Genomic DNA, 19984 nt, shown 5'->3' with positions numbered 1-19984 from the left:
CCAAAACCCTGAAGTGGAAGCCAGGAGCTGCCCGGCCCAGAATGCTCTGTGTGTGTGTGTGTGTGTGTGTGTGTGTGTGTGTGTGTGTGTGTGTGTGTGTGTGTGTGGTGGAGGGAGACAGGGAGGGTGAATAAGGCTAAAAGTGACCCAGTCCGAGCAAATGTGGGTCAAATTGGAAATAAGAATGAGATAAAAGTGTGTAAACTTGAATTGCTCTCTTGTTCTGTTGCTGTACTTCTCCTCGCCTTCAGTTTGTAACTCACAGGAAAGTTGTGTTGGCTTAAAGGAAACTATTTTGGTAGTTTTGGTCGTTATTTTTCAGTTACGACGACATCATGCTCACTGAAGTCATTGCTGACACCTAGGAACTTGGTGACATCGACGACAACAAAGAACAAGAAACTCAGACAAGCAATCAGACAGGGTCAACTCGAGGTAAAAGTGAGTGCCCTCAAGAAATCCGATCACTGCACAGGAACATGTGTATGAGCAAGGCTACAGTAATTACACCAGGTCAAGTTAAACGAGGGTGTTGGTTTGGGTAATAGTTTTCGTTGGTATTTTCCAATTCTTTTTGTCTAATGTGTCGATTTAAGTATGTAACGTTTGCTGATCAGCAGCCCCTGTGGCCATAAATGTCATGAAGACAACAGAGTGAGTCAGCAATATTCATAATACGACATTATCCTTCTTAAATTTGCCACCATTAGTTTTTGGTCATACCAAACCAAGTTAGGCTGCAGCAGCAAAAACCACTGAGTGTGCGTAAATGAACACGAGTGCATTAAATACCTCCCAGTTTTTACTTAGGAGGATTGTTATTTCAACTTTCAAAACTTGTCCCACTTTAATATCTGTCTGAACATCTGTTTGCTTTTTAAAATGCTAATCATAATTCTCTGAAGTGTCTGCAATGAAGTTGTTCAGAAAATCATGAATATGTTAGCCAAAACTTACGAATGTGTTTGCAAAAGCTTGGCTATTTAGACACAAAATTTGCTGTTCTGATGAATTAATATCAGTTTGTCACTGTCATTTTAGTCTTGCATAGCCAAACCTAACTGCCTAATCTGGCTGCCTCCAGTACCATTTTGTTATGGAGGGGGAAAAAAAAACAAACATCTACATTGTTTGTAATTGTTTAACCAATAACAATCCTCTTGGGTGGGGCTAGCCCTGGCATTCAAATGGCTAAATTCTCAAAAAAGAAAGGTGACAGCTGCTAGCTTGTTTTCATCAGTAAAAATCTGCTGTTATGTGCTAAGCAGTTAGTGTACAATTGGTTTATCAGAGCTGTTGAACTTAAAACCGATTCTGGAAAACCAAAATATGCTAAAAGGGGCTAAAATAGTGGAGGATACATGGTAATTAAGTCAAAACTTCGTCCTTCACGTAATGCCTAGTCATTTCACTTTTAAATGATTCACCCAGCTTTAAGTATGCATGGTTCTAACTGTTTAGTTAATTGGGCCAAAACTTGTTAAAGTAGCAAACGTATAAAGATGGTTTTCCACTTCCAATATAAGTTTCTAATTCTGCCAACTTAGTTTGAAGTTCTTTTTCCATCAAAGATGATTGTTCTTTGTCTTCAGCTAGAGATCAAAAAGAATCACAAACAAGTTTGTGATTTATTTGGAGATATTCTAGCTAATGATCCATTACAAAATATCTGAAGGGACGTCTGTATGGTAGACATGATTGAGGCTTCGCCAAAAGCCTCTTTGTTGTACTTATGTAATTGTCATGTTCATAGGGAATTTTTATTGAAACAATAACAAAGCACATGTCCACAAATTAGCTTCACTTTCTCCCATTCAACTTCTCATTGTCTGCAATGCCTGTGAGGGCTTAGAATAATGGATGATTGGAGAGGAGAAAGGAAAAGCAATGGGCTGTGTTTGTGTGTGAAGGGGGAAAGCATGTTGGCAGTGTGGTAAAGAAAAGCCTGCTGGATTGTTGGAGCACAGTGGAAGGATGCCTGCCAGTTCCTACGCCACCGGGACTCTCTGACCTGTGCCTGTGTCTGTGTGCGTGTTTTTGATTGTGTGCGCGCAACTGAACTCAACAACAGAAAACCTCCGCTTGGTCCTCGCCTGCGTTCACACTGTGTACGTTTGCTCTCCTAATGTGTGCGAAACTGCATGCATGCGCTCCTGCCCCGCATTCGGTGTGTGTTTTCAGCTCTCATGTGCACCTGCATATTGTGTGTGCGTGTGTGTGTGTGTGCGTGTGTACGTGTGTGGGAGGCGAGCAGATGAAGACGGTGCTTGCCTCATATCCGATGTGATCTGCAGCCTCACCTCTGTCATTATATTTAGCATACAATCCAGCTCCGTGTTTCATTATGCATTCCCGTCTACTGCTCTGTGGTGTGAATCTTACATCTCAATTAGCCTCTCTGTTCTGGACATAAAATGCATTATTTGTGGCAAGAAAATGGAAGAGCAAAGCAACCCAAACTTGCAGATAATTTGCACACGAATGACACATCCTCCACACGACTCCACACAGATACAACAACAGTACAGACTGGTGGTGTACAATATATATTTATATTTGGATTATCGCCTTACTCTCTGACAAATGCAGACTCCAGCATCTATAACAGGTGATGCTTGATGACCAGCTGTACAGGATTGTAACATAGGTTGTTCCTTTAGCACAAATCGGCACTCTACTATTCATTCATAGGCCCGTTTATGACAAGATGTATTTTGCGTTCCTTAACCAAACTCAAGCCTGACAAGATATCAAGGTTGTCCTTTTTCAGAAACATTCTGTGCAGACATTGTTAAAACCAGATTAATTCTAAATTTGAGCACCTGATTTTTTTGGCACCTGCAATCTGCACCTGCAATCATTCGATCTGAATGCCGATCTTAAGCAAACTAGACCTTGTCCCATGTTGGTGCAAGATTATTTATTGGTGGTTTGATTCCCCTGTGCACTTACCATCCGATCTGTGTATTTTATTTGCACTTTTGTTTAATGTTCATGGTTTTGTAAGACCATGTAACTGTAAATGTATAAATGAGGATGAACAAAAAAAACATACTTTTATGTGTTTCTGACTGTTTCTGAAATGATCTCAATTGTGAAGAAGCCAGAAATCCAACACCGTGTTGGTCACCTTTTGGTTGGTAACTGGTTGTTTTTTTGAAAATATAATGCATTTTTCCTTATTCTTTTTAAATCTCACTGAGTGAATGTCTACTGACCAAAATGTGGTCACTCCTCATGTTTTTATTACTGAAGGACATATTTAGTATGACAGAAGTACATTCATCGACATGGGAACAAGAATTACTCAATTACTGTCCACCCCACCATCCAACCAAACCAGCCAGACCAGCCGGACCAAACACCACCACAAGCCATGTGATTGCCTACAGATGGGAGGGAAGAGTGCTAGGATGAGAGTTAAGCTAACTCAGATTGGATGTGAGGCTATTCAACTGCCCAGCCCACTTCTGGCTAGGTTCAGGTCATGGCAAAAAAAAAAGAAAAAATGGTTGAAATAAGACCCAGACTGACTCAGCAATGGGAAATCAGACAAAGCTGACATACAGCCACCATAGTTCCTGTATCTTAAAAGTGTGCAGTGTCTAGTTTAAATGACTACCTCTCATCCCGCTGAAGTGTTTTGAGAAACTGGTCCTCCATCACAGAAAATAAAACACCCCTGCTAGCCTGAACTCTATCCAGTATGCATTCAGAACCAACAGATCCACTGACAATGCCATATCCACTGCCCTCCACTTAGTCTTCATCCACCTTGACAATAGCAACACCTATATCAGAGTGCTGTTTGTTGATTTCAGTTCAGAAATCAATACACCGCATCTCTCACCAATAAAGCTGATTGGAAAGCATAACACTCTTGACTTGAGTGCCACACTTTGCAACTGGGTATTAGACTTCCTCTCAAGCAGAACCCAGACAGTTTGGATTGGCACTCACACCTCCCTTACTTGAGTGCTCAACAGCGGAGCCCCCCAGGGCTATGTGCTCCTCTCTTTCACACTGTATAACAATGACTATAGTCTCATCACTCCGGACATCAAGATAACTCTGTTTTGAAGTACGCAGACGATACCGCCATCATAGGCTGCATTACAACCAACAGAAAATCAACAACCTAATGCTCACACATCCCTTTCTACATTAGCCGAGCTGAGATAGAGCATGTGAACGGTTTTAGATTCCTGGAAGCCAGCACCGACAAAAAGCTAAATTCCCATGCCAAGTTCTTGTGAAGTTTTATAGAGGAGCAACAGAAAGCATTCTGACGGGAAACAACACCAACTGGCATGGGATGCTTACACCCTGGGACAGGAAGGCTCATCAAAGGGTTCACAGAACATCATCCGTATCTACAGAGCATCAGTGATACCAGTGAGGTGATTCATTCTCATCATTCACACTCCACTGTTAATAATGATAATAACTGTATTTATAATAGTAATAACTTTATTTATATAGCAGCTTTCACGCAAAGATGCAGCCCGAAAAGTGGGAAAAATGGTTTAGTATGGTAGTTAAAGAACCATAGTTGTGGCAATGAGCAGCTCCACTGGAAGACAAATTGACGTCTTGCTCAAGAGCACCTTGATTGCTGTTTTTTCAAGGAGGGAATGGCTTTAGTTAGTCACACTCTCATCTTAAAATGCTGCCCACATCATGTCAACGTAATCTTGGATCCTTGCCCAGAGAGTTTTCCTTAATCTCACATTACCATATCTGCAATACAGGCCCACATGAAGCTGTGAAGTTCAGAAGATTTATATTGCAAAGTGTATGTACACATAGAGGCCCTGCCTCTTGAATGTAACATGCCAGTGTTGTCTGTGCCTGGACGGGCTCATTGCATTATTTTGGACTGGACCCTCAACTTCCATAAAGTCTGACCCCTGGCAGACCAGGTTTAACAATCCCACACTGGCAAATCACTCAAGAAAGTGGCAGGACTCCAGGAGACACCAGAGAATTGGTAGCATTAAGTGCTTCTGTACGTTAGGAATGGGAATTGATGGTTTTATTGATACCAATGCCATTATTGATTGTGTTTATTGGTACTGTTCTCTGTCAATTCCCTTATTTTTTCCTGATCAATTTTGCATGTGGGTTGTATGCTTTAGCTTGAGAGCTGGCTGTGGAACAAATCTGCCAAACCTGCCTGTGTGGTGCCAAATTAAAAAAAAAAACGTGCACTGTTCTACCTTTTTGTGAAATGATTCCACACTACTACTTCCAAACTAGACAGCTTCTCTCAACAAATAGTTGGAAGAGTTTGTGGAATGTCAAATTTGATACAAGCCAATAATGTAATTATAACTACAACAATATAATTTAGAATCCAAAAGAACAAGTTCAGTTTTTTTTTACCAAAAAGTCAAAATGAATTTGTCCGTTGGGAGTTCATTTAGGTTCAATAGCTAGTCTTCACATTGTTTCAAGCCTAGGAGAAAGACACCAATCTGAATTGCTCAATCATTTTCACCCAACACCTTGAAAGACCTGATAGCTATTATAATTCTAAGCACTCAACCCCAGTTAATTAGCTTCATTTAGTGTTGACAGAGTGGGAGCTTGAGATTGCCCAGTCTGCTCTAAGAAGTCTAGTAATCCTGCAGCAAATTCTCAAGAAAATCTACTTGAAATGTATTATATTTAATTTATATTAAATTACTTTTTCACAATACATTCTATTGTTTCTATAGGAACATTAATGTGATGTCAGAATAACAAGAAAACATATTACTAAAACAGATACAATTTGAATAATTTGAGAACTGTAACAGGTGCTATAGTCAAAATCTCATCAAGAACAATAGATGTACTTTATTGTAAACTCACTGCTGAGGTCAACAGACCTGATGGAATATTCTCTGAATATGACATTGATTCTTTTTCAGGTTTTAGATGGATTTTATTTCTTAGACTGAATGAGACACAATAGAATGAGAGATCGGTTATTGATTTGCATTGCTTGCACGCACACAAACCAACCGTCATCTACCAAAAGCAGGTGTGTGGATCAAACAGTGGGAGAGCTTTTACTGGGTTTTCACCAGGCCGGTGGATGCACAAGCACAACAGACCTAACACAACATAGTGGAAACTTAATCTTTTTGTCAATTTTCTGTCAGTAAATCTTTCCATTTATGCGTGCGACTTTCATTCAGGCCTGTGCATGTGGAAAAGATCTAAATCATGCGTTCCATATTAAACCACTGTTCTTTTATACTCCTCAGACTCTAGATAAATGCAATAACTACTGAAAAATTGGTTTCGATGAGACAACTGCTGCAAACTTGATTACCAATTACAACACGCAGTGCGGTGAAACTTACCATCAGTTTTCTCGGTGGTGTGCAAAAAATCCAAATCATCACTGAATTTTTGATATGATGCTACCCTGAAGACAAGGACTCTGGTCACTCTGCACCTGCTGCATCACCTGCATTTTTGTTGTTGTTGCTGGTGTTTGGAAGGTGAATCCAAGAAGGTCTTTGAAAATCTACAGTACTTATCCTGTACGCCATCCTCTCTTTATTATGAATTTCATAAAATTTTGTTCAGACAGTCATGGTTCCCAGAGGATGAATCTTTAGGCCCTGTCACAGCAAACTGAGAACTAGTGGCGACAAATGGTTACCATTGCATCACCTCACCTGTGTCTCAGCTAAAATGCTTTGCTTGAACACGTCACCATATTTTAGCTGAGAGATTACATTGTTTTTATGGCATTGACTCTGGCTTCATAGGATGGTTGATGGACTTTTTAACTGAAAGGTCTCAGCGGGTAAGGGTCAACAGGTTTTTTTCTGATGTCCTCTTCTCCTCTACCGGCTCTCCCCAGGGCTGTGTTCTTTCACCCCTTTTATTTATTTTATACACCAATGACTGTCGCAGCCAGTATCCACAGCGTCATATTTTAAAGTTTGCTGACGACTCAGTCATCCTGTCTCTTCTCAGCAGTGATGACCCTGATCACGGGCCAGTGGTCAGGGACTTCACTGATTGGTGTGATTCCTCCTTTTTAAGTATAAATGTCTCAAAGACGAAGGAGATGCCCATCGATTTTAGAAAAAAACAGTACAGTTACCACACCTGCAGTGATCTTTGGAGATAAGGTGGAGGTTGTGAGCCAGTACAAATATTTGGGAACCATACTTGATGATAGGCTGACCTTTGAAGCCCATGTTGACACACTCTGTAAGAAGGCTCATCAGCGGATGTACTTTTATCGAAAGCTCCGTGGTTTTAATGTGGATACTACTTTTATGAGAATGTTTTATGCTTGTTTTATCAAGTCTTTATTAACTTTTAACTTCATCTGTTGGTTTGGTCTTTTAACATGTAAAAACAAGAACAACATTTTGGGAATTGTCAGGGTGTGCAGAAAAATTGTGGGCACAGCCCTAAATGACCTCTCCGAGCTGCACAAAGAGAGGTCAGTGACCAAAGCCAGACTGATCCTGGCATACCCAGATCACCCCTTGCACAGAGAGTTCAGGTTGCTTCCTTCCAGACGCAGATACGTGCTTCCGAGATGTAACACCAATAGATGGAGAGATTAATTTGTCCCTGCAGTGATCAGGCTTTTAAATGACATATGTTGAATGTTTTTTTTCTTTTTGAATGTGGTTGTTGTATGTTTGCTACTTGCTGTGAAACAAATTGCCCCTAGGGGATAATAAAGACTCTTGAACCTCTTGAACCTTGAACAATGACTTCAGGGGATTGCCAACTGGGAGAGGCAAATTAACTCACCATATCACCAGGCGGCTGTTTTCTGTGTTAGTTGTTCAAAAAGGGGAAACCAGAAGACTGCGGATATATAAACCACTGTCATGATAAATCAGCATTTGCCTCATTTTCACACCACTCCTGCTAATATAGCCACCTCTACTTGAGATTTTGTGTGCTAAAAAGATGCAAATGGCACTAGTGCCGTCAGCCTTTGGTCTTTTGGCTGTGTAAGAAGAAAGTAACAGGGCCCACTTTAAAATTCTTTGCAAAAAGAAGCACTTAAACCAGCTGGCAAAACATGCTTAGTCAAGGCAACTCAAGTTTATTTATATAGCCAACAAAGGGGGATTAACAATCTTCAAAACACGAAATCCTGTATCCTTCATCCCTTGATTTGGATAAGGAAAACAATATCTCTGTAACAGGGTTACAACTTGCAAACTTATAAGTTGTGGTTTCATAGCAGCAAATGAAGGCATCGAATGTCTCCATTTGCCTTCTTAAGCCTTTGGCTAGTGTTGTTCACTGACCTGTCACATTCAGCCTGGCTCGCCTTCACCAACAGGGCCGGACAGCTGACACGAGTGCTCCCCTCCCCTTCTCCTCCTAATGTGTTGTGATAAGGAGCTTATGTGAGGTCTCCCCAGCAAAATTGCCCCCTCAAGCTATTCTAACAATCTGTCATACGTGGGCATACATTTGATGATCACTTCCATGCTAAAGGTGATGCTGCCAAGCCGAGACGTTGTCCAGAAGGGGGGCGATGTTCACAGTCTAGCCTGGGCCAAAGACAAAGCCGGCGGAGGCCAAAGCCTGAGGACATGACAGCAATGATTTCTATTGTTCTTATGACATGCAGTGACATGCAGTAGCCCGTAGCTGCAGCAAGGATCGACTGTCCTCACATTTTTGATTGCAAGAGCTCGCCAGTAGATAATATTGAACAGACTTTGATGAGGTGAATACAGTTACTGAATTGAATTGGGTGCATTTCTTTCCAAAACCAAAAAATGACTTAAAGCAGATGTGTTGATGCAGACAGGAGCTTTTCTCCTGATTCCATGTCCATCAGACACAATGGGAGGTTATTCTAGCATCTTAATGCTCGATGGCATTTCACCAGAAATCAGTTCCACATGTGAGCTACGGCACCAAGGCACTGTTTACCTCAACTGATTCTGATGGCTCTCTCCTTTCTCAGCAAGACCTCAGCAGCTGGCTTCCACACAAGCGTGTTTAGAGCGTGTGTGTCTCGATGCAGACCCCATGCGTGTATGATCCTGGCATGTGCGTGTCGATCCCCTGAGCTCAGACTGTAAGATGTCGATAGCCAACCTGTAAATGACAGGCCCAGGGGGAGTGTGTTTAGCAGTTTGGCTGGATCTTAAAAAGGTCACACCCACACACATCCTGCCACACACACACACACACACACTGTGCCACACACACACACACACAGACACAGTGTTACACACACAAACACACACAAAAAAGGACATAAGAGGATGACCTCGTTTGTCACCTCCATCTAGAGCTTACTACAGAAATCCAGATAGTGTTTTAGTGTGCTGCCAGTGTTATTGTTTCTTACTACAGGTGTGTCCTTTATATTGCCTGAATAATTTCACTTTGACAATCCTTGTCCATTTCTACTCTGTCAAAATTGCTGATGTCATGGGAAATCATACCTCAGATTTTGGTGATTTGACAAATATGTATGGATTAGATAGTTGGTCTAATGGTTGAGGGAAATATGCGATCCCTGGATCTTGCGGAAGCCTTCAAAACCCTGCGGATAAACACAAAAAATGCATACTGGCTCAAGCAAAAATTAGAAACACGAAACCCGTTTTTCTGAAGACTTGGTACTCAGCCAGATATCAATATTCAGTGCAAACTGTGCATGCAGATACAGTGGCCATTAGCTACTTTAAACGTTGCAACATCTTTGTCATTGGCTTTATCTCTGAAACACATATAACCTATGACATAAATACATTCAGTAGCACTGTGAAAGAAAGCACAAGTTTCAGATTAAGAGCTGTGGACTTTCCAACTAAAAGGGACTCAAAGTGGCTAAGCAATTCAAAATCAGAGACTATTGTGCCCAGATCTTTACATAGACCTGCACTTGATGGGCAGAGCACGTTCCGAGCCATGAGTGACCAGTCATGCCCCACAAGTGACTCTGTACTGGTTGGTCTTGATTCCTAAGCATGGCTTGTTAACCTTTACTGGTAAATAAATAAATAAACAAATAAACAACTAAATAAATTAAAAGAGGCAGCTGGCATGTAAACCTTTCCCAGGCCAATAGAGAGAGGCAATGATTGTGAGAACATTTCATTTTGCGTGTGTGTGATGCGGATGATCATCAGATGTGTTATTAATAGGCTACGTGTATACACATTTGTTTCTTCCAGCTTTGCAACTTTTCCTGCATCGATATCCTGAGCAGCGGAAAGAGTGAAAGATCATTCTACAGATGGACCCAACACATTTGAGTAAGTGAGAATATTTCATGGGGAAAAAAAAAATCAATACGATCCAATGTCAAATTATGTCATATTACAGGTTATTAAGGAAGCCCTATATTCACTTGCACTTGTGACAACACCCATACAGCCGCACGCAACCTTATCAACTTCACTGACACCAGATTTCTTCTATTGGATTTCTTTTTATCTCTCCCTTCGCCATCCTCCCTCCATCTCTCCGGTGCCAGGCCTGAGCTTGGTGAAAGAAAAACAGAAAAAAAAAAAAAAAGAAAGAGTGAGAAAAAGAGGGAGATCGGATTTCCATTCCGCATTGGATCACTGGAGTGGAGTCTAAAACCACAGAGTGCGCTGGCACTGGACAAAGAGGCTGGATTCAATAAATATGTGGACTAAGCTCTCCTATTCAGACCCCGCAGTATTGAATTCCTTATTTAGGTCATTTAGACTGGGCAAAATTGATACAGTATGCAGCTCAAATCTATAGCTCAATTTTTTTTCCTTCTCCTCTCTCTCTCTTTCTCTCTGTCTTTGCCCTTCTAAATAAAAAAAAGAGATGAGAGGGAAGCCAGGGAGTGTGTGGGTGTGCAAGAACGGCTGCGAGTGAAGGAGTAAGAAAAAAAAAAAAAAAATCAGGGATTTTTTTTTTTACATTTATTTTTCCATGCATGACTGTGAATGTTTGAGTAGTGTGTTGATAATGACAAAGAGAGAAAATAAAGGCAAGAAATTAGACAGGGGGCATTAAAAGCAAAAACAAAATGAATCAAAGGGGATTGAGAAAGTGAGTGGATTGATAGTCAAAGTGTGTGTGTGTGTGTGTGTGTGTGTGTGCGTGTGTGTGTGTGTGTGTGTATGTGTGTGTGCCTTAGAGAGAGAGAGAGAGAGAGAGAAGTGGTATTTTGACATTTTATTAGAGTCTCAATGAGGTCTGCACTAGACAATGCTCTCCTGCCTCTTCGCTTAGCCCGATCTTAATTGGCCATTAGATTGAAAAATAGCCTATACCTCCTCTTCTCCTCCTCCTCCTCTCGCTTTCTCCTCCTCTCCTCTGCAGCTTCAGAGCTGATTAGACCTTTGATTTACTAATAAACACAAAGAAACAGATTAGCGGTGGGGCCGGGGCGGCTTCAGACATGCTCAACTGTGTCTAGAATAGGAAAATACCAGCCGAGGCCGCAACACTGACTACAAACAGCGTGATATTAGTTCAAAGTATTCCATTTTTAATTTAAAGGTGCCTTGACACAAAAACTGGCTTTCGTGCGCCTGGAATAGGGATAAGTCAGGCTTCACACCTAGTTTAAACTCATCTGATTTTGTATGTTATTGTTTTACTGTTTTAATTAAAGGTTTCTTGAAACTGGGAATCATAATTTATTGATTAAATCGTAGTATCAATGACCACACCGACCACAGACGTGTACGTTTCATTCCCTGGTGCTTAGATTGACCTGCTGTTTCTTTCTTTCTGTTTTTTTTTTTTTAATTGCCCTTATCTTCCCTTGCTGGAGATCACTACACTTCATGCCTGCTCTATCTCTTTTTTTTTCCTGCAAAACTCACACTGGGCTCTTATGATAAATAAGACATTACCCACAATGAGAGAAACTCAATCAGTGCTTGTGTTGGCTGAGAGTGAGAAAGACAAGGATAATTACTCACTAAATAGGCAATCACCGTGGTGGCGCCCACACAATCAAGACTGCATGTGTATTTTGGGGAGCTTCCACAGAAATGCCGGCCAAGCGCCTCCGAAAAATGAAGAACCCAGCAATAAAGTGGATGGGTGCTGGCCCCACCAGGCTAACACCGTAGCCTGGGTCACAGGTGGGGTTTGGACATGGTCATTAGAGATTTGTATATCAAATTAAAATCAGTTGTCCACTGCAAAGTGAAAGGACAGAATCCTGTGTCATGAGTAAATGAAGAACAGTCAATGTTCTCTTCTTTATTTAGTGAGCTGAGCATTTATTTATACCTTGTTGGATTTTGTGTTCATTTATTTTCCTCTCTTGCACCAAAGTTGTTTGCGTTTGTGCTTCAGAGGGGACTCCTGTGAATCATAAACTTGACTCATGGTCAGATCAGGTACTAAACTAAAAATAATTCAATTGTGCATACAAGTATTGCACTGATATCATAATGTTCTCTGAGTTAACATGTTGCTGAGTTTTGCCATAGCCATGGTTCAATTACATCCAGAATTAATATAATAGGTGCCACAGATTTAGCTAAATAAGCCTTGGAGCTACATTTTGCCGGCTGTTATAACACATTCATTGGTAGATAGTTGTACTGCGTTAATGTCAAGGTTTTCTATCTTTCTGTGATACCCATTGAGCCCATTTTTCATCAAGTTCAGGAAATTTGCAAGTCACAGCTCGCAATGGCTTGACACATACTAGATGATGTAATTTGGTTACTTGTGTCTGGCTAATTAGAATCTTAGTTCCTTAGTTCAATACACTCATTATTTCCTGATTTCCTTTGTTGGTATTTTTTGGCTTTTATTAGACTGGAAGGCTTAGATAGGTGTGATGGAAAGGAATGACAGAAAGGGGGATTACATGCAGGAAAGGGCCATAGGTTGGATGCAAACCTTCTGCTGCTGTGGCGAGGTCACAGCCTTTGCACATGGGGCACATGCTCCACCAAGTGAGCTACCGGGTCGCCCCACAATTTTAAACATTTATTTAAAATTATTTCTTGCATCATCAACTCAGCCAATCTTAAAAGATCAACTTTTCCATTAGCTCAGGCTTCATCTATACTTTTCCTAATACTTCAGGGCTCCATGACCTTGTTATAACATGAAACTGCTTAATACTGTAATGTCATGTCATGTTATCGTCCGTAACCGCTTTATCCCTTTCCATGGGGTCGCGGGGCGTTGCTGCTGGAGCCAATCCCAGCCATCTCCGGACGAGGGCAGGGTACTCCCTGGACAAGTCGCCAGCTCATCGCAGGGCCCTCACTGATGAGCAATGTGGGGTTCAGTATCTTGCTCAAGGACACTTTGCCATGCAGCTCAGCCCAGCCCGGAGCTGGGATTTGAGCCAGCGACCTTACGATCACTAGCCGATCTGCTCTACCCGCTGAGCTACAGCCACCACTTAATACCTTAATGTATTTAACATAATGTGCATTCAAGAGTAAAATGTTATACAATATTTTGTACAAAACGTAAAGCTGCACTTATTGATGTCACCTGTTTTAAAAGTTGATCAAATAGCCATGCGTTACGTGATGAGGGTCACTAGGTGTGAAGCCTTAAAAGAATCACCCTATTCTATAGTGTCCCACAGCTCCTTGACTGATTTTAGCACCCTTTAGCTCACTGTTTTGGCTTTATCATCCAAAACTTTAGTGTTTAGTTCAGTCTCATTTCCAGCCACAGTAGGTGGCTGTTTTTAACAAGAAGCTGTGATAAACCTACTGTACGTGTCAAACTTAATGGCTGAAGAGTCATATATTTTTCTCAGGAGTTGGCAGAGACCACAGAGCTCAATGAAGAGTAAGTACATGAATTTTGGCTAGCATCAAGCAAGACTCTAAATAATCCTTTCTTCATGTGTACCTGTTGCCTTGTTAAATTCTGGATGATTTATCACACAACAGCAAAATAGATCTGAGTCGAATTAATGAATGAAAAACAGCAAAGAATCTCTGGACAGCCAAGTAGTGAACTTGACATGATAAAATGTATAGGGTTATACTATATACTATTACTATGGACAACTTTGGCAGCAAAAAACAAACAAAAACATCTCCAGCAAACCAAAATAAAGAAATAAACCTTGTATACATTGACATTTTTTTTAATAATTGTTATTAAGCATATGGGAAGTCCATCCAATCAACTACAAATGGTGCTTAATTACTTTGGCTAAAATATGAATCTATCAAATGCAGACTCAATATCTGCCTTGAACAGATATTTAAGTGCATACAATTTAATGACAGTATCTCAACAGAAAGCATATTTGCATACTGTAATATACATTATTACTTAGCAATTATTAATTGGCATCTCTCCAGGGGAGACAAGTTCTTTAGAGTGGGCGGTAGTGGATGTAGCTAATTTAAGTCTGTAAGAGACTCATCAAATTTGGCATGAACATATAATTCACTAAATGGTTATTGATTTGACTTGATTTCACTGAAGCTGTATCAGCAACTAAATACCTTTCATTTACCAGTGCTGATGAAGTTTTTAAGTTTGTCTTGGAAGCTGCTGACGCAGAGGAACCTCGGGTCCGATGTTTACATGTTCATCTGTATGTTGAGCAAGGCGTGATAGCAAAAATAAATGTGTGCCGATGATGAAATTACTATATTTTTCTCCATTCATATACATCTTGCTGTGGAAAAACTTGCTTCCAGCAGAGAGAGAGCATTTGCATACCAAGATAACGTTTTAAATACAGCAAGAATGATATGCTATTTATTTATTTTCTAAGCTTTTTTCCCCCCACTTTCTGTATTTATGTGCGTTATTATGAGACATGCTGTCAAAGTTTCTGGAATGATTTGAAACAGCCCTCGGCAAGTACATTTGCACATTTGCAGCAACAAACACTGTATCTTTCTGTGTGTGTGAATCAGTGCTAGAGGCTCCTATAAAGTTGCATCCTAGTTTTGCTAGTCTCGTACGTTGTTAAACAGGTGATTAGTTTCACAATGCAACATCTTTTAAACTTTGGTGACTGGGATATTCTTGGGTTTATATAGAGCTCCAATGTGGCAAATGCCTCCTAAGTGTATGAGTGCATTTGTGTGTTTGTGTGTTGATGGGTGCATATGCTTGTCTGTGTTGTAAGCCTTCTACTCAAATTACCCCAAAAATATGACTCTTTTTTTAGGATATGCCCCATATGCCCACATGGTACCCATAGTATGCATAACTGCCGAGTTTGTTCTCGTTGTTTCCACAGTCTCTCCAAAGTATACCCACAATGTGCCCATAGTATGCCCAGTTTGCCCACAGCGTGCCTACAGTGTGCCCACCATATACCAACAGTATGCCCTGTGTGCCCAGAGTGTACCCACGGTATGCCCAGTGTGAATTGTAGTTATTTGTGTAATTACAAATGTCAATGGGATTTTGAACAAAAATTTTCCCGCTTCTTGAACACAACCGGCAAGTTCCAAGTTCAAGTTTCACTGTGGCTCTTTATTGGCCGCCATGAAAGACAAACTCGGTTCATCAATTAGACAGAATATACTTACTGTAAAGTACCTCACAACACCATTTATTAATGAACATTTACAAAGTCCACCCACTTGATGATACATACTGTATGTGTACACCTGTGTGCACATGCAAAAGCTTAGTGTGGTGCTGTTTGAGAGTGGTACAGTTATTATTGAGGGGATCCTTCCTGAGAAAGAAAGGCCAGACCTTAGAATGGTTTAATCAATAGAGGAATGTTCTCTGTAATGAAGTGTGTCAGCTTCTTAACGGGACTAAAACCTTCATCAAGTCAATGAGGAGGGGAGGGTTAAACCTGAGGCCCATCTGAATAATCACAGCGCCTTATTGACTGGCCACAAGATGAGGGGAATGCACAAACACCGGCATGGTCAATCACGCACACAAACTGAGAGACACAGGCACACATCAGAGCTCACAAGTCAATAAACACACACGAATGGAAGTGAGTAAGAAATCACAGTCACCTGAAAGAAATTGGCTAGAAAACAAGAGATTTAAAACCTGGAGGTTGCAGTGTGGCTGGGGATTCATTCAGGAATCTCATGCATACATTTTGCCTTGTATTTTTCCAGTTGTATTTTACTTTGTCTGGTGCAATTGTGTTGTTTTTTGGGGGTTTTCTTTTTTTTGTCTGAAGCACTAGCCTGTGTGTGTCCCCACATGGTCCTAGTGATGCCAGCCATGTAACATGTCTAATGTGACAGCTCTCTCAATGTTGGATTTATTCCATTTCTGGTCCTCTCGATTCTATCAGAGGTCAGCATAGTCAAGACAGTTTTCAATTCACGAGAGGAAATGAGAAAAAAAGTTTAAATTAATGACAGTTTTACCTCAAGAAAGCATGCGATTTTTGTGCTTTCTGTGCATGTCACAGCAACTGTTGTTGTCATAATGTGTTTTGGTTATGTAACATGAACACAAATTACTGATTTTATTAAACAGGGACATATGAATATGAAAGCATATTTGTATCTCAATTTTCTCAGATCATTTAACAACAAAAATTTAAGACAAGCTGACGGATGAGTTTTTGCTCATCCATACTACTTGACCCCGAAAACTGAGTGTAGTGTTTCTCAAACTGTTTACACCATGTATATGTACAACCTGAAAACATATATACACCATGTATATGTAAAAACTGAAAACATATACTGTATACTGTCAACGTACTACTATTATGACTGATGTTGAGTCATATCTCCTTACTGTTGGCAGGTGCAGAAAATGCTGCAGATAGCCCCAAGCAGTCATGCTCTGTTCACTGTCGACAACTTAACTTTCGACAGGGCTGCTTAAAATGTTCCTCTCCAGTAACGCACTTCTCTCCCTGACAGTCTCCACTTTGACCCACATTTGTAGTGTTTTTGTACCTTTCATTTTACCTCTGCTTACCATGTTGCCATTTGAGGTTAGTTTGCATGTAATCGTGGATGACAGGACTAGCAGGCTCAAAAAACAGGACAGACCAACCTTTGGACTTCCTGGAGGTCATGTGTTGGGTCACGGACAAAGCGAGGTGTTTCATAGGGTATAGGTCGGGCGACATGACTAGCCATTCCATGTGAGGGACACCAACCTGCTGGAGATGGGTGCTGACCGCATGAGCACCATGTGGGTGTGCGTTTTCATCCATGAACATGAAGTTTGGAGTGTACTGGCGCCACCGGGGGGTGATGATGGGCTGGATGACGTCCTGCAGGTATGACTGACCCGTAACCTTTCCACTGACAAACACTAGATCAGTTTTTCTGTCCATCAATATTCCTGTTCACACTGTTGCACAACCTCCTCCAGCTTTAAGATTTGGGGCAATGTCGACGGCTGCATTGCGCCCGCCCCTACGCCTCCAAGTGCATTTCCGCCTGTCACTCCAATGCAGGGTGATCCTGCGCTCATCAGTGAACATCACTGAAGACCATTGGGTGGTCCGACCATAATGTTGCCTGGCCCACTGTAGACATACTCGATGGTGCCTGGCATTCAAGGGTGTCACACGCTACGGTCATCTGGCATTTAATCCATAGTGGTTGAAGCCTGTACCGGGTGGTCTGATCAGACACATTGGTTCCTCTGACAGCTCTCAGTTACTCTGGAGTTGTGTTGCAGTAGCATAAGGCGTAGGCCCTTAGATACTGGTTGTCAGCCCTGTCCGTGACCATAAGGTACTACTACAAGGCCTTTCACGCACTGAACTGGTGTTCTGATGTTGAGAGACCAGTATGCTAGTGATACTCTCAGACACTTGGAATTCATTAGCAACATCGATTTGTCTACTCCCTTTCGGGATGCTGGCCAAAGCCAGGTGGCGCTCCTGCTCAGTCAGCTTACATCGGTTGACAATGACTATTTCATTCATGTCACAATGGCCCTTTGCTCATTACCCAATGCCTTTTATAGCCATAAACTCAGCTGAAGCGATTCCACAAACAAACAAAACCATTTTTCATAACTCAGATACACATGACTCCCCATGAGTAAAACCATTTAAGCAACCCATACACTATTGGGCAAAATATCTGCACCCATATCCCAATATCTCCAACAATAGGCCATTAATGACTGTCCTAAACATTTAGAATCTGGAGTTAGGGTATGTAGCTAATATTCTTGACGATGGGGAAACCTCATCACTCGACTGAACAACTGTGAAACTCACTTACTAACTCAACCAGCTTTGCTGTTGTCCAGCTTAAAATGCATGGCGCTCTTATTTTTTTACTTTTACAATGTTGTGCTGGCTATGCTGGCGAGTTTTCCGCTATTTGTCTTTTTTCCAATACTTATATGCAAATGCTTATCACACTAAAAACCGATATGTGATGTGGTGAGAAGATGAAAGCTATTCAGACATAAAATCAATGAGATACAGAAGAAAACATGTTAACAACCCATAATAAATTTAAAGATACATGGAAATTGACTATCTAACCCAGTGCTCCTAAGGCAACCTTCATAAACATACCCTGCCTACCCCAATATGGCTGCCCCAACATGGCTGCCAGAGAGGGTGTTATGAGACGTACGGGCTTTAATCCAGGACTTTATATGTATATTCACATAAATAAACATACATCGAAGCCCGTGAACAGTGAACGATAACACCAACTGATCTGCATATGAAAACAGTGTGAGACATAAGCTCTCACTTTTTTCAGTATGCAGCACACAAACAAACAAGCACACGCGCTTCTTCCTCTTATCCACACATCCAGAAAAGCTGGTCATCACTCCCTCTGTCTTCACTCATCTTTCACCACCCTCCCTCTCTCCTCTCTCTGTCTTTCATTGATCCTTCTCTCATTGGAATCATCACTCTGCATTCTCTGCAGACAAAGAGCAACCGCAGGATGACAATCACATTAGAGCACACAATCTATTTATGGTTTTGCCTCATATTTCAACTCCATTCTCCCTCCTTCACACCAACGCTCACACACACACACTCATACTCCTTCCCTCTCTCTCTTTTCTCTCGTACTCTGTGATAATATAAACGCAGGGATTTTAGTGGTAATGAGTTTTTAATGAAAAATGAATTATTTACAGTGGCTGGAGGACAGAAGATAAAACCATGAGGAGAGCAGGTGATATCAAAGCTGAGAAAATAAGGCTATCACGATGCAGTAAAGTTTATTAGAGTTTACTTTAGATACACAAATGACTGCATAGATTACATTAAGATAACGACAGATATATTGAATAAAAATAATTTCTAATTGATATTTAACAGATATTGGGCTCACTTGGGTTCCTTAGTAAAGTTAACTGCTGAGCAGGTTCATATGAAGACACAAGGAGATGATTGATTGCCTCTGACAGTTTCAGAATGTACTGTACAGCCTTCCTCAGGAGACATCACAGGTGCCAGTGTGATATGAGGTGTCAGGTGGTTAAACACCTGTCTCTCCAAAGTGGCAAGACTGTCGCCCTTCATGTTGCCTGACAGCATTTTGGATTGCACAATTGCACTGTAGCGTTACTAAAAGTTCTCTTTTTGATGACACATACATGTAACCAATAAACCATCTTTTGTAAATATAACAAAGCGTTCAGTCAACATGCTCCATCTAAATAGTGACTAAAACTGCTGTTTTGTTAAAATGTGCATTTTGACTTAAATTGAAAAGACGAAAGCATCATTTCATTAAGCCACAATATCTTTAGCAATTTCCGAGTATATTGTCAACAAAGCATCAGAGGCTTCAAAAGAAGGGAGCAATCTGTACCAATGTGAGGACAAACAACTTTTTAATGTTGTTAGCTGAGAGTACATCACGTTTCCCAACCAAATTGGCAGAATTGTTTCTGCAAACCACTGGCATCTTGACTATCGAATTTATTTATGTTGGAACTATGTTTCATTTGTCTGGTTAGTCTTGGATAAAAACATTACTCCGTTAGGTTTAGGACAAGATCATGGTTTGGCCTAAAATAGCCTACCTGTTTTCCGTCACCACAGACAGGACTGAATATAGTATGAAAATAACCAGTGGCTTCCACTCTTACAAATGTG

At 41.0% G+C, this 19984-nt stretch overlaps 1 long non-coding RNA gene across 1 annotated transcript in view; it reads left to right on the top strand.

The window, feature by feature from the left end:
• Positions 1-10182: 10182 nt before the first annotated feature.
• Positions 10183-19984, top strand: part of LOC115596848 (uncharacterized) — a 36452-nt gene continuing 26650 nt past the window's right edge. Inside the window, exon 1 of the long non-coding RNA XR_003986965.1 lies at positions 10183-10259. This is a non-coding gene — a long non-coding RNA (uncharacterized LOC115596848). The remainder of the gene's footprint in view (positions 10260-19984) is intronic.

Source organism: Sparus aurata, chromosome 15 (genome assembly GCF_900880675.1).
Source record: "Sparus aurata chromosome 15, fSpaAur1.1, whole genome shotgun sequence".
NCBI lineage: Eukaryota > Metazoa > Chordata > Actinopteri > Spariformes > Sparidae > Sparus > Sparus aurata.
Note: the sequence above shows the minus strand (reverse complement) of the source record. Positions and strands in the feature narration are given on the sequence as shown.